Source organism: Triticum urartu, unplaced genomic scaffold (genome assembly GCF_003073215.2).
Source record: "Triticum urartu cultivar G1812 unplaced genomic scaffold, Tu2.1 TuUngrouped_contig_5929, whole genome shotgun sequence".
Lineage (NCBI taxonomy): Eukaryota > Viridiplantae > Streptophyta > Magnoliopsida > Poales > Poaceae > Triticum > Triticum urartu.
The window spans coordinates 1-16,066 of record NW_024116644.1 but is presented as its reverse complement, the minus strand read 5'-3'; the positions used below and the strand labels follow the sequence as shown (position 1 = coordinate 16,066).

Here is a 16,066-nt window from a genome sequence, read left to right as displayed (position 1 = left end):
CTTTAGTGCCCACACTTTAGTGCCGGTTACCGAACCGGCACTAAAGGGCCTTACGAACCGGGGCTATTGCCCAGTTCTGCACTAGTGTGGCCCTGCCAACCGACGGACGGCATGCTCTCGAATGACACGCTGCTTCAATGGGGGCACCAGTGAGAGATCACGTACACTCTGACCGAGCATGAATGCCGCACTAGCACTCTAGCGCGGCGCTGACCGGCATGAATGCGTTGCAACCGCTTCCCACAGGAGAGGTTTTCGAGTGAGTTTGGAGTATCCGATGCGTTCGTGGCAGTGGTCCGGAAGCTTGCAATCCCCCCTGCCCCATCCCCTGGATTTGCTTCCGGTTTGCCAAGAAAAGATGTTTGAACCGGTCCGTGGAGTACCGCATTGGATGCAAATCGCGTCCGGACCGGCAAGTCCGGACGGTTGTGGGTGGTTGAAGTGTCCGCGTTGGAGACGCCCTTACCAGTTTTTTCTTACCACACAGATCCAGTGGGATGGGCTTTTATTGTTTATACCTAAAAATGCCAAAAATGAATTTTTGTCTTTTTGCTACAATTCATTTATAATCAGCACTGTTATCAATATCAAAGATGGGGGTTAAGATCGTCGTGACGCATCGATCGGCATGAAAAGATTAGATACCTTAGACCAACAATCGACAGTAGATGATGATAAAGGTTTTCTTTAGGGAGACGACGATAAAGGTTATCGCGTGGCCATGGCAGCCGTTGATAAGCAACACGAACCAATCAACGAAAGATGGGGTTGGGTTATCTAGGTATTGTGTGTGGCGGTCCGCACGTGTAGGGGAGGTGACATGGGTGAATTATTGGGGTGGGGCGCTGTCACACGAGGGGCACGTTGATATGTCTCCAAACCGGGAGGGAGGGACCGTGACCCGATGAGAAGGACGCGGGTGGCCAACGATAATTGCTGTTCTGCATGGCACTGCCATTCGTGCATGCATGCATCGTGTATTGGTGAGGGTGGTGGATCCCCCGTTACATGTGTGGACAGTAGGCCTCGGGCCATTTTTGGTGTCGATAAGGCCACTGCATGCATCCAGATCTGGTTCTCTCAGTTTTTTACTACTAGTGAACCATTAGAATTTACAAAGGCTCATTCAGTGCATGAGATGAACCGGTCGAGAATGCTTGTGAACCACCGACGCAACACTGGCATGTTGCAGCCGGCCGGTAGCAATATATCGAGCTACGTGACCAGGAGCGACCGTCGCTCTAACACGAGGAGGTGAAGGCAACATCCAACACCAGATGTACATGAAAAAAAAAGCATCATCTCAAAGAGTGCTCTCACCGAGCTAGTTTAGTTCTCATCTTTTTTTTCATCTATGTTAGCACATCCTGTTTAATTATAATCCATAAGGGCTTGTTTGGTGCACAGGGAAAAGGGCAGGATCCAATTCCTGGGTAGCTCCCACCCATGGAAACTTGCGCCGGGCATTTGGTCGGATCAGAGGAGAGGAAATATTCGCCCCATCCCTGTGATATCCCTGGGCCAAAAATAAAAGCCACCCAACTAGTGGACAAATTTCCTCGTCTCTCACTCTCCCTCTCTCTAAAGCCAACTCCGGGCCATGACCGCCATAACTCCACCACCTCATGTCGACGCTCTGGTTGCATCGGTGGCTGCCCTCCATAGCTCAATGCCATCTCGTTTTGCCGAGACCCGGAAGAATAGATGGACATTGAGGAACAATCGGCCATATGGCCGTCGATCTTGCAAGCTTCAAGTTGGCCTCCACCTTAGCCTCATTCTCCACCTCATCCTCGACCAGTGTGCCCTCTCCTCACCTCCCTCTCGATGGACAAGCTTGAACCTTCCAAAAAAGAATCTTCCTGCAACTTTGATCCAGTCACTCTGATTTTGGATCTTGCCGGCCATCCCTAGTGAATCGAGTTGAGTGAACACGCTGACGCTGTCCACCTCATTGTTGTGGGTCGGCGAGCACGAGCACCCGCTTGTTGTAATTGGCTCCGACGTGGCAAGCATAATCAGATGGGCGAGCTCCGGCATCCGCTTGGAGAAATTAATATTTACCTCCTCCATCCCGAAATGTAGTGTCAAAAAACGCCATACATTTTCTTGCTAAAGATGAAGCTCCATTTTCTCAGGTAGGCAGCAGCCGGCAACGCTGATTTGCTTGCTGAAGATGAAGCTCTCCATTGTCGTCAAGACAAGTCCCTGTGTTTTGTTTGAGGTGATTACACCACTGGTGCTTGAACTTGCCATGAATGTGCATTTTAGTGCCTGAACTTGAAAAATACATTGAACTGGTTCGATAACTTAACATGGACGTGCAAATACGGTTCACATCTTATATGTATACGTCCACGGCCCTGACGAGGCACCCCAAGTGTCCTGGTTTATGTGGAAAAACCCCTGAAATTGTTTTCTCCTTACATAAAAGACCTCGGTGAGAAACAACAAAACTAAAATTACTAATTGGGTGAGGGATTGAACCTGTTACCTGTACCTCTCATGTGGGAGTGGCTAACCAGCAGACAAGGTGAAATTTGTTGTCATATATATATTCACACGCTTTTTATACAGCAGGTTGAACAACATAAAAAAATTAATTTATTCGATCAAAAATAGTGCCGGGTCAATTATTTGAACCTGCACCCTAATACTATATAGCGGCCACAAATACCACTCCAACCAAGAACATGTAATTTTACAAAGGATAAATTTCTCTTTATATAACATAATGCGCTCGTGTGGGTAAAATGGACCATTTTCAACATTTCAGTTGATTCCAGTTTTTGTAAAACTATGTAAATTATAATTGTGTGTTATAAATGATATATATATATATATAATTAAGTTAAAGTACATTAAAAATTCATATGATTTAATATAATATCTCCACAAATAATTTAAAAAAATAAAATATTAAGTATTAAATGAAATTAATTTTACAATTTCTAAAAGTGCTCACATTTTTAATGAAGTATTAAAGTAATTTAAGAAAGTTTTGTAATTTAAATAGATTCCCATATAATTCTAAACATTTCCACGTTATAAATAAAATATTTATGTAGTACATAAAAGCGTTCATACTTTAAGAAAAAAAGTCTTGTTTTAAAAAGTTTATATAATATATAAAAGTTTGTGTGTTTTATAAAAAAGCGAACCTTGTGCGCCCTCAGATTGCAGATCCTCACATGAATAATATTTGAATAAAATAGACATTTTTATAATTCGTAAATATTTAAATTGTATGTATATGTTCTAAAATAACACATGAATTATTTTTAAAATGGCATGTAAAATTTAAATTCTTTTTGAAATCATGTTTGTTATGTAGTCATAAATATTAATTATACTTTAGAAACATGAGACCTTTTTGGTAGAAGTGGTATCCAAGGCTGATATATAACATTTTGTCGGATGTTTGGATCACAGACCCGACACTATTTTTTGCTGGATTATTAAATTCCTTTAATTTATGTTGTTTCGCCTAGTGTACATAATGGTCATGAATCCAGTTTTGACTATACAACTGTGCTGCGGTTGACTGGCTAGCCGCGAGCTAACAGTAGTTCACTGGTTCGATTCCCTACCAGTCTAGCTTTCAGTTTTATTTCAGTCGTTTATCTGTGAGGTCCTATTTCTAAGAAAATAGTTTTAAGGGGTTTTCCAAAAAATAGGCCGCACGCCCTGCCATTCAGTAGCTGACAGCGGGCCCCATGCCACCCCGGAATGCCTTGTCAGCATCGTGTGAGTATGCAGAAGAGATTTGAACTGTATTTGCACGCTCATGCCAAGTTATGAAACTAGTTCAATGTATTTTTCAAGTTTAGGCACTAAAGTGAACATCCGTGACAAGTTCAAGCACCAACGGTGTATTTACATCGTTTTGTTTTTATGAACTTAAGACAAGTCCCTGTTTTGTTCTTTTGTTTAGGAATTCACAAGCTACGGTGGGGGAATCCCAGTAACCCCACTCCCCAACGCCAAATTACTGGAGGGGGAAACCCCGGTGGATTCAGATGCGTAAAAAAAAACTCCGTCGCGCTTTTCCTACCATGGAAAGTCTGTGGTGTCCAAACTTGAGTTTCCTTACTTACACTTCCAACAGATGATCAGTAATAACCGGTTTATATTCTGCCAGGGAACAAAGTAAACAATAATGTCAGTATCAAACTTACAATAACTGAACTATGAGTTTACTGCTGAATCCTAAGAACATTTTCCTAAATGATATAGTCTGATGTATTTAGGAAATAGATAGTATTTTTTTCTTGGATGATACATTATAATATACCATGGTAACAAAAATATCATTCAATCGGCTAATTAGTGCAACACAAAATATACATGTCAACATGTTTTCACATTTTAAAATAAATAAGATTGTCAACCAGCATGCACGTGTTGTTTATCTAACATGATTGTACTAATTGAAAGTTCATTGTAACACAAAAGTGGGAGTATCACAGTATGCCCTGATAACCTGTAGAGTCCCGATAAGGTGGTTCTGGTTGTCATGACCATACTGTCATGTTGGCGATGCTGTACCATGACAGTATTCGTAGGTCCATTGGTAGGTCTTGGCTATCAATCAGTGACAGTATTTGTAGGGCCATTGTGACTCTTCGGGCTCTGTAGTTGAAGTTCCCTCTGCCATATAATAGAAACAGTTTGATTTTTTTTCTTGCGAAAGATATGGTAGAAACAGTTATAAATGTGAGCTTCTGAAGTCAAGTGCCAGAATGTCGAAAAGGATTAAGAAGTCATGAGTTAAGTGGCAATAGGATATGATTGTAATACTGACTTTGCAAATACTGTACCGTGAAACGATATACATGTAAACTATTTGCCAACGAATGTAATTTCCATATTAGGACATGATTAGTCATCCTAAGATGAATGGCATGATTAAGGTAAGGTATATTTGTTCTGCAGTTCTAAAAGAAAAATGACTGTTCAGTTTACTACTTGTCACACTTGAAAGTGTCAACACTAGCATAGAAGTTAGGAAATGAAAAGGCTATTTCTGTTCAGTTGGAAAATTTTAGTGAAGTGTGAGCAAACAAGCAAAAAAAGTAATCATGCACAGGATTGATGAGAATAACAGAACAGTTAAAAACTTATTTATGTTTCTTCTCAAGAAAGAATAAAAGTACAGGGGATTCGGGGAGACAAGCAACATTATAGATAAAAAGCTCATACTCAAATTGTTGTGGTGATGAAAGCTAACAAAGATCTTAAATGGACGGTTGGTCCTTTGTTTTGACATGTGCATATGCATTCTATAGAGGGAAAAGATGTCAACTCTTCCTCCCTCTCCACATCCTGATATCATCAGCATGCATGGTGTTAAAAGCATCTACACTGTCCCTGAAGAGTGAAGCAGTTACTCGGCAAAAAAGGCCGCCGTGTTCAAGGTTCATGTGCAAACAACTGACCAAGGAGGCTTTCAAATTTCCACAAGACTCATGCGCAAACTAAAAGACGTAGAGCAGAAAGCTTACTTCTTTTGTACATCCTGATTGGCAGGCCATTAAGTCCTTCCAAACCAGCAGGCCAGTGGTCAAATTTCTGCTGCTGTTGCTTCTGCCCCACCTTTCCATTGTTCGTCCTGAAATGGAACGAGAGAATTACTTTATAAAGCTCCTCGAAAAAGCAATTACATCTGCAAATGAAGTTTTCGCCTAGGACCGACTGTGTTAATATGTTTCCATCAAATTCTCAGCCATATGTGGCAAGGCTAAGAGATGGTCCAGGCTCATCTTATAGCTGTAGCTGTTGGACTGGCCTAACTCACACACAAGTATTGCCAGTATGCCAAAATTTACCAGCTTTGAATGAGAAACAACATGAAGATCAGTCCATGGCTTTCCATGCACTCAGCTGAACCCATAGCCACAACTTTTCTTGGACTTTGACTTAGCCATTCAACGTCAACTTTCCCGGTGCTGGAAAGAATAATACTGGTCTCTGGACAACTTAATTTCTTGTCCTGGTCTCCGTTTTGAGTAGACACTGCATCTTACTTGGGCAATCATTTCCATCCCAAAGTGGCACGGCAAAAGGATTTGGCTGAAAAACTCTGCAGCAGAAACACCATTTTCCAACGCGATGAAGGGAAAGGCCTATAACTCTGCACGAAATGCGCTACAGAGTGCAGCTTTCCAGCAACTCACAGATACTAGCACCCTGAAGCAATCATTGCAAGCAACAAAACAGTCCCCAATGTGGTTCCTGACCATAACCCCAATGCCCATCCGACGAATTAAGGGAAACAGGGCAGCATCAACATTGACTGCAACCATACCTACTGGCGGTTCAGTCCATTGGAGAGTTCACCACAAGGACTCACGCCTAGGAGCAGGCCCGGGCTTCGAGCACTTTTGCACGACCAATTGAACATAGGCTCAGATTTCCAGCAACTGTCTCGGATCACGAGATGCACCATTGTTGAGCACATCATTCCTCTCTTCCCAGATGTGTCATATTGTGATGGCCATGGCTGTAGCATGAAGCTAATCACGAGAGAGAATGTCAAACATCCGTGTGCATCCTCGTTGTCTCGACTCAACACAAGAATACAGCCTTTCCTCATCTTAGCTTTGCAACACCACAGTTCTTTCCCCTGAATTTCTTCCATTCAAAGCAGTTAACTTATTCTGCAGCAAACAAATGCTGTTATACAGAGTACTTTAGAATCAGAGAATCAGTTTAAGCAAAAGCATCCCATCGCCATTTACTGCCCACTGTCTTGAGTTATCTTCTATATATATTCAGTACCGTTCACCGGCTATAGCTGTCATATGTATATTCAGTACCGTTCACCAGCTACAACTGCCATGTTACCGATGCTGATCTTGGTTGTCTAGCGACGCCAGTACAGGAACGAAGCCAAGGCCATTCTGCCTCTTTGGGCCAAGCAATTGAAGTTCCCTGTGCCATATAGTAGAAACAGTTATACAGGCGAGCTTCTAAAATCAAGTGCGAGAATGCCGAAAAGGATCACGAGTTCAGTGGCGATCGGGTATGCGTTTAGTACCTTCAAACGATATGTTGTAGTTGTTGGACTAGCCTAACTGACGTACAAGCATTACGAGCGTGCCAAGATACACTAGCTTTGAAAGAGACAGAATGTGGAAAGCAATCCATGTCTTTAAGTTCCATGTACGCAGCCGAAGCCATAGCCACAACTTTTCATGGACTTTGACTTGACCCATTCAGCGTCAACTTGTCCAGTGCTGAAAAGAATATAGCACAAATAAGATTTATGTGGACAAGTCTCTGGAGCACTTAATTTCTCTTCCAGGTCTGTTTTGAGTAGAAACTGCACGTCTTACTTGGGCCATCATTTTCCTTCCACAAGTGGCACGGCAAAAGGATTTGACTGAAGGAAGCAAGAAAAGTCTTGACCAGAAACACAATTTACTGACGCGGTGAGCAGGAAACACCTATAACTCTGCACCGAGTGCGCATTTATCAATCATCTATCTCCCCGGAATATCAGAGGAGGATTGCTTTGCGGTACAGTGCGGCTTGCCAGCAACCCACAGATGTTAGCACCCTTAAGCAATCATCCTACCTGCATAAACTGATCGATCGATCAGGATGAAGATATTCAGGGCGCAAGGTAATCCTTGTGCCACAGCTCCGTATATATTTCTCGTGCAGTTGCTCCTTCTCTGCCTGTGTTTATTCTGCACCGGTTCCGCCCGATCCAGCCTTACCAAATGCCCCGGCAGCTCCGTCAACATCCCATCCCCTTTCAACATCCCTGACAACTCGAGCATCTCGAGGAATCCAGGCTTCGACATATCATGTGAATCAACAGGGCCAATGATATTGCTCGGTCGCAAGCAGTACAGGGTCCTGGGCATCTCGCTGCTCCAGGGCTATGTACGTGTAACCGGTCACACCGTCTACACCCAGTGCCAGCAGAACGCTGGCCCGGTGACCACAAACTTCATTGACCTTCGGGGCACGCCTTTCACCTTCTCACACACACTTAACAAGTTCACCGTCGTTGGCTGTGACTCCATGACCATGATACAAAGCCCGGACGTAACGAGTCGGTACAGGGGAGGCTGCGTGTCGTTCTGCGCTTCCGAGGGAAGCATCACCAGTGGCGCATGCTCTGGGGTGGGCTGCTGTCAAGCTTCAGTGCCCGAGGAACTCAAGGTACTGAAGTTAGAGTTTACCAGCATACGGAGCCAGCTCCTGCAGTCCTCCGGATCTTTGGGGAACATCAGTAAAAGCAGTAGCGCATGGTGCAGCAAGGCGTTCATTGTGGACCAAGGTTCCTATGTGTTCTCCAGGGATCACTTGGACAGAAACCTGACAAACCTGCCAATGGTACTTGACTGGTCTATATCCGGCGGCAACTGCTCAGAGGCGCGTAGTGCGCCTCAGACCTACATGTGCAAGGAGAACACCGATTGTTATACCGTGGCAAATAACACTGCATACCGCTGCAACTGTTCTGAAGGTTTCACTGGGAACCCTTATCTGGGATGCCAAGGTGAGAAATTCATGTTTGCAATAGATGACACCTTTATGCTTTGATTGCCACTAACTTAGAATATATGCCTTATTCTGATTTCCCTTTCTCTACAAGATATTGATGAATGCAAAGACGAAAATAAGTATCCCTGCACGCACAGGCACAAGTGCATCAACACAGTTGGTGGTTTTAACTGTGCATGCCCCATGGGCATGACGGGGGATGGTAAGAAGCAGGGCACTGGGTGCAAAAGAGATACAACGCTACTGATTGCTGCAGGCAAGTTTCACATGGTCTTATAACATTTTCCCTTTTGAAATGATCTGCTCAATCTGAATGAACGAGCACTTATTCATGAAAGTTCCTACTCTCTTTTTTAGGTGGAGGCCTGCCTTTGCTGCTTGTCCTCCTCATGCTCGGATTCTGGACCCACTGGCTTTTCACAAAGAGAAAGCTTGCGAAGATAAGACAGAAATACTTTTTGCAGAATGGTGGCATGCTCCTGAAGCAGCAGATGTTTTCTCAGAGGGCGCCGTTGAGGATATTCACCTCTAGCGAGCTTGAAAAGGCAACCAACAGATTCAGTGATGACAACATAGCTGGCCGATGTGGGTTTGGAACGGTCTACAAAGGCATACTATCTGATCAAATGGTTGTGGCGATCAAGAAGGCGCAGTGAGTTGATCAGAGCCAGGTGGAACAATTCGTTAATGAGATGGTCATTCTCTCACAAGTGAACCATGAGAATGTGGTCCAGCTAGTTGGTTGTTGTCTCGAGTCAGAAGTTCCATTGTTGGTTTATGAATTCATCACCAACGGGGCCCTTTTTCACCACCTCCACAACACATCAGCCCCGATGTCGTGGAAGGAACGCCTAAGGATTGCAGTGGAAACTGCAACAGCACTTGCCTACTTGCACATGGCCACAGAAATGCCAATTATTCACAGAGATGTCAAGTCGTCAAACATACTCCTTGACAAGAGCTTCACGGGGAAGGTCTCCGATTTTGGTGCTTCGAGGCCAATGGCCCATAATCAGACCCATGTGACGACCTTAGTGCAGGGGACACTGGGGTACATGGACCCTGAGTACTTCCAGACAAGCCAACTGACAGAGAGAAGTGACGTCTATAGCTTTGGTGTAATACTTATCGAGCTATTGACAAGGCAGAAACCAATATTTGGCGGTAAGATGGATGAGGTGAGAAGCCTAGCATTGCATTTCAGTATACTATTCCATGAGAACCGGTTGTCCGAAATTGTAGATCCTCAGGTAGACGAGGAAGCTGGGGCTAGACATGTTAAAACTGTGGCACAGCTGGCCTTGCGTTGCTTAAGGCTGAAAGGTGAGGAGAGGCCAAGGATGGTAGAGGTTGCAGTCGAACTTGAAGCGCTGCGAAGACTAATGAAACAACACTGCATAGTCAATTCTGAAGAGTGAACAAGAGTGTTGTGTACCAGACTTGCTAGACTTTACAATTTATGATTCAGTAAGTATATTGATTTGGCAAGGATGTGGACACAAGACCGAGCGACTAAGAGTCTCATCTACGGAGTCTCGGTGCGATGAGGAAATGAATATTGTTCATGAACTAAGCTAGCTGTTGTAGTAGTTAGTGGCCTGCATATGGCTTTCCAGTAAGACGAAAGACAAAGTACATCCTATAAATTACAGAATGAACAACATTGCATGGTTAGACAACACCAAGCAAATTCATCTTTTGTTTATCCTGTAACTGTAAGTATGCAGGAGACAAGAGTTTACCTGGTGCAGTGGTGCTAGAAGGTGAATACATCATTCCTTGGCTGTATTTCTTAAAATATAAACACTAAACAGGTCATGATGGGAAATAAGTGTTTGTCAATTTACTAATTTTTATCTAAAAATTCCAGATTGAATTGGCTCAAGGAAACACCCTTCTCAACAACCAACATCTTATCGTTTACAAGAAAACAATTTAAGGAATTATTGCTACCAGGCTTCTTCCCCTACGCGGAAGTAATTATTGAAGTCAAGTAATTTCAATGCGCGGAGGAACACAGTTCAGTTTTACGATTAAACGGATTTCAGCGGTGGCACATTGGATTTGGATCTTACCTAAGTGGCCGCCGCCGGCGCATCCCCTCCGCTCCGCCGCACATGGCCCTTCGTTGCCACGCGAACCGCCGGCATGGGGGAGGACGGCCGCGCCTCCTTCCTCGTTCTCCTACTCTCCGGCGGCTCCCTCGCCCCCTTCCCTCGTCGCCGATGCGCACGGAAAGATGAGGAACTAGTGGTACTTTTCTTTCTTTTTTTTTTAGAATCAGATGAGGAACTGGCGAGGCTAGAACTGGGCCCACTAGGACGGTTAGTTCGCAGGATGGGCTTTAGCTTTTAAGATGATTTGCCGCACCATGGCAAGGAGTAGATGGGCTCTCGCGGAGCCAGAGCTAGTGTCAAAGATGGCAGATAATGTGAAACCACGGGCGAAGAATTGACTTTCCGAGTTAAGTGAAACTTTGGATGACTACTCGTTTACATCAATGGTTATCACACTTTGGGCCATTTGATATGCAAGGAGGAAAGCAATACACGAAGGAATCTTTCAGTCTCCACAGCAGACATCATCTTTCGTGACATCGTACATGAATGAGCTGGGCCAGCTGGTGCCTGTTGTGCCGAGGCAAGTTCCAGGTGCTGCCCAACATTCTCCCAAGTCCTGGATAGCCTCACCAGTGGGAGTGGCGAAGATGAACTTAGATGCAGCGGTATTGCGCAACAAAAGAGGAGGAGCAGTGGCTGCCATTTGCCGAGACCACACAGGGTTATACCTTGGGTCTTCGGCTGTTCTGGTTTGAGGCATCAATGACTTGATGATACTGGAAACTTTTGCTTGCAGTGAAGCATTGGCACTAGCAGATGATCTAAATATTCAGAGGGTGGTGGTTGCATTGGATAGACTGGGTGTGGTGAAGGTCATTGACGCTGGAACAAGGGGCCTTTATTTGGCAATAGTACATGAAATAATAGAGCGTAGCAATAGGTTTACTTTATGTTCTTTTTCTTCATGAGCGTAGGAACCACAATTTTGAAGCTCATAATCTCGTCAAATCGGCCTATAATCTAGGCTTAGGTAGGTTTGGTTGGGCACTCCTCATGACCCGAACCGTGTACCTATGAATATTCTTATTGAGTAATAAATTGACGAGATTTCTAAAAAACCATATTTTTAATGTTCAAATTTTTTAGAAGTTATTTCTTGATTTTAAAATAATTACCAGGTATTTTAAAATATATTTAGAAATTCTAGCAAATTCACATGTTTTCGAAAAGTTCATGATTTCTGAGAAAAAAACATGAATTCAAAATATGTTCCGATATTTTTAAGTTTCGTATTTTTTTAAAAATATGTATTTTAAAAATGTCAAAAAAACTAAAATATTCACGAGAATATATATAAATAATGAATTTTAGAACAATCAGAAATTTTTAAAAGTTCATGAATTTTCCTTTAAAATGGATGATACAAAGTAAATGAAAATTTTAAAAAGGAACAAAATCAAGTTGAAAAACTTGCAAAATACTTTCCAGAAGGTTCCCAAAACCACTAAAAGAAAAAACTATATGGGCTGGCCCACATAAATAATTAAAGCTGGAAAGGTGTGTGATATGTACCAATTGGCTACTATTTGGTGCAAAACTAATGAGAGGGTACATCTTTGGAGGAACCCAGCAGACACTTTTGATGGACTGGGAGCGTGTCACTTGGTGTGTTTAGCTGGCACCACATGTCAAGCAGTTGGCGCACTTGTGGGATCTCGATTTTTAATTTTTTGCACACCTTTTGGGGTTTTCCCAAAAAAAATGGGTTTTCGTGTTTTGCTTGTGGTTTTCATGACTTTTGTTACTGTGCTTCTCAAAAGTGAAAAACACAACTACGCAACGGTGTGAAGCACATCTATGCTTCCAACTATTGTGCTTTTTCAAAAAGTGAAAAGTACAATTGTGCGACCAAAAGAAGCACAACTGTGCTACTCGAAAAGTGAAATGAAGCACAACAGTGTTTTCTTCGCGAGGCACAAATGTGCTTCCCTGCAAGTGAAAAGCACAGTTGTGCTTTTGGTGAAGAACTGTGCTCCTCAAAAAGTGAAATGAAACACACCAGTGTTTTTCGCGAGTCAGAATTGTGTGTTGTGCTTCCCGAAAAGTGAAAAATACATATGTGCTTCAAGAAAAGTGAAAATCACAACTGTCCTTTCTTTTTTTTCTTGGGCTTACATTTTTTCTTTCGCCTTTTGTTTTTTTCTATGTCTCCGGTTTTATTCTATTTATGGTTTTTATCCAATTTTTTGTGTTTATTCTTGTTTTCGGGCTTTTTCGATTTCCTGTTTCTTAAAGTAAAAAAGCTCATTCAAACCTGTCAACTGGGTTATAGTCTTGAAGGTCTCGATGTGAGACAGCCAACGATGGAAAATGCAAAACTGTCGGGTTGTGACAAGTGTCACACATGCGGTGTGTCACTTGTCACCACGAGAGAAGGTAGGAGTGACCTATGCAAGGGGGCACCCTCTAATTAGTGATCTTATGGAGTGCCCCTATACTATACCTGGCCATGGGAAGCTCGGCCCGGATGGCTTGCGTGTGCCATTGGGTCGGGCTCAGGCCTGGAAAATGTGCCCGACGGGCAGATCGGGCCGGGCTCGGGCTTGCAAAAAAATAGATTTTAGCCGTAGTCAGGTCGGGCCGACCGGTCCATGTTGGCCTTTTTTTGGCTCGGGCCGGACTTGAGCTTGATTTATTACGGTCAGGCCGGGTCGGGCTCGGGCCTAGGTTTTCAGCGCCGGGCCTTTTTCAGCCCAGCCCGACATATGCCCAGGTATTACCCTATAGAACGCATTGTGTCTACTTGGCAGGGAAGCGCTAGCGCCCATTTCATTATTTTCTCTAGGTTTCGGAGGCCCAACTTACTTTACAAGAAGGTTTTTCTTTTAGATTTTTTTTCTCTAGTTTTTCATTTGGTCTTTGTTTTTTCTTTTCATTATTGAACATTTGTAAGAGTTTACCTTTTTCAAAAAATGTGAATATTTGGAAAATTTTACAATTCATGAAAATTTATAAGAAACGTGAACAATTTTTATATGCGGTAACATTTATAAAATTTGTGAACAAATTTTAAAAATATAAAATTCAGAAAAATAATGCTTGGTTTTTAAAAGAAAAATCTTGAAGAATATTTTAATCCATAAATATCTTTTATGAAATCTTGAACATTTTTACAATGCATTTAAAACTCCTGGGTGTTTTTCAACTATACAGAGAAAATATTTGCAAACACGAAATACAAAAAGGAAACAAAAATATAAAGAACTTGAAACATACGTACGTGTACACTTACAATTTGTGTGTAGCATTCGAGACTTGAGTGACCATGCACACTGTAAGACGAGAAACAAAGTCTAGCACACCTTGCTGTGATGAGTTTCTTTGATCCTAAATTTCACTTCACAGACCAGATGTGCATGCAATGATTTCTTCTCATCACGGACGTCCTACTTGGATCATGGTAATGGTTGACCAGTGGTTCATTGTTGACTGAACTAAGAGATTCGGTCTCTGGCTCATAACTGTTCGCACACAAACACGTCATCGTGTACCCTCAACATCGGGGGTGATACACCGTAGCTCATGTCGAAGGAGACCCATTCGAAAGCGCGGTACGCAAGCAATCCAGCAGACGCTTTTGTAGACCCGAAACCCCACATGCCCGGGAGGGACCCCGTCAGGGCGCGCGACAGCTATGGGCTTCCCTAAGTCGACTTGATAGCCCCTAGGGCCTCGATGTTTGCTGCCCTGCAACAAGAAGAACGAAAAAAGAACGAGAAGAAGAAGAAAAGGGAGAAGATAAAAGTAAAGGTAAAAACTGGTAAATGAATTGATCGATTGTATGTTGTTTAATCGGCTGCCACTCCTTAGGTATATAAGAGGCGGATGGACTTCCCGTGCAAGAAAAGGTTAGAATTCACGTTCAAAACTCTAGTTTGGGTCCAACTCGAAATCCAAACTATGCAAAACTGTTTGGTTTACAACCGGCTGCACCTTATGGGTCACTTTTGAGGCAGTAAATAATCTCGGATGGAAACGAGCCCAAAAGCAATCTTGACCATTTCAACGAGACGAACAACTTTCATGTTGAATGTTTTTTGATCAGAGGCCATCTTGAGAGGGTTTTCGGTTGTTTTCCGAAGTCTACAGCAGAGAAATCCAAAAACCCGGACGAACATCCCCGAAGTGTCCGGCTATCCCCGGAGAAATTCAAAACCTTGATTATTTTCGGAGTGTCCGACCATCCTGATGCAACCACGCATTTCCGGCACTAACTTTTGCATATGAACTCGGTTTGAGACGTTTTTACATGAAAATCAGCCGCTTTGACGAGATGCACAACTTTAATGTTGAAACTTCTTCCATTTGAGGCAATCTTAATTGTGTTTCAAGTCATTCTTTAATCTGGTGTCAACATGAGCATCTCTGAACTTATCATAACTTTTGCATCCAAGCTCCGTTTTTGATCATCTTCATATCCATCTTGATCTCTCGAAGAGAGCCATCCCATGGTGACTTTCAATAATAAGTTTAAATTAATGTTGACATAGCTTCAAGCTACTCTTTATGATCGTGCCATTTTTAAGCGTCAACACTTACTCAGAGTACGTGATATATCAGTAGGTCCCGATTAACCATGCACATTGGTCAGGAGCTTAATTAATTTTTTGAGCTTGTAAATCTTTTTTTACGGGTAAAAAAGATTTACAAGCCCCAAAAATTAATTAAGCTCACACCAGCAGTGCCCTGCAGTATAACATGCCCTTGTTGCATTATGATCAACTGCTCATGCTTGTTACTGCTTTTTTTTAGAAAAGGAGGATGACCCCCGGCCTCTGCATCTGGGCGATGCATACGGCCACTTTATTATTATTCTCACAAGGCCTTACAAAGCCATACAACAGTAAAACTAAAGCCACCGTCTAAGAAACAGCTGTCGCTACACCTATCCAACTGATGAAGGGGCGCAAATAGTTTGGGCCTAATACCAAACAGACATCGCAGCCAAACCTAAACATTTAAGACCTGAGGTCCCAACCAGGACGCCTGCCGGGTATGGGGCACCTACCAGTCCGGTGCACTCCTCAACCAGGACGCCTACCGGGTATGAGGCCGCCGCAGCCACGTGCCATCAATCCATCTTCAGAGCTGTACTGTTGCATGAAACGTGCCAGGTCTCTCTGCCATCGACGCCACCACGACACCAGACAGCGCCACCATCCTACGCTCGTCCATCATCACCCACCGGCGAGACCCCCACTGCACCATGCCACTAAGACCCCCCCCCCCCCCCCCGGCGCCCCCCCCCCGCCCCCACGCCACGAAGCCCCGCCGTTGTCGACGTGCCAGATGCCACGCCGCTCCTCCGACGCGAACACCAAAAACAGGAAATGCCCTAAAGATACAAGGGGCACTTTGCACAGCAGGAAAGCCGCCGCGAGCAGCTGCAGAGAGCCAGCAGACGGCCAAAGACCCCACCTTCATCA

The 16,066-nt window shown here is 43.5% G+C and overlaps 1 long non-coding RNA gene and 1 pseudogene across 5 annotated transcripts; one reads left to right on the top strand and one right to left on the bottom strand.

Moving 5' to 3' along the window:
- Positions 1 to 3,825: 3,825 nt before the first annotated feature.
- On the bottom strand, positions 3,826 to 10,885 carry LOC125529889. 5 transcript variants are annotated; one of them, XR_007292759.1, is made up of 6 exons: positions 10,596 to 10,885; positions 7,040 to 7,238; positions 5,696 to 6,933; positions 5,505 to 5,611; positions 4,484 to 4,650; positions 3,826 to 4,134 (listed from the first exon to the last, which is right to left on the bottom strand). It is a non-coding gene; the product is annotated as an uncharacterized LOC125529889 (long non-coding RNA). The 5 variants fall into 5 exon arrangements; XR_007292756.1 differs by having other exon boundaries at positions 5,829 to 6,933; positions 10,596 to 10,884; XR_007292757.1 differs by lacking the exon at positions 10,596 to 10,885 and adding an exon at positions 7,338 to 7,777 and having other exon boundaries at positions 5,829 to 6,933.
- LOC125529888 lies at positions 7,599 to 10,579 on the top strand (annotated as a pseudogene).
- Positions 10,886 to 16,066: the final 5,181 nt, after the last annotated feature.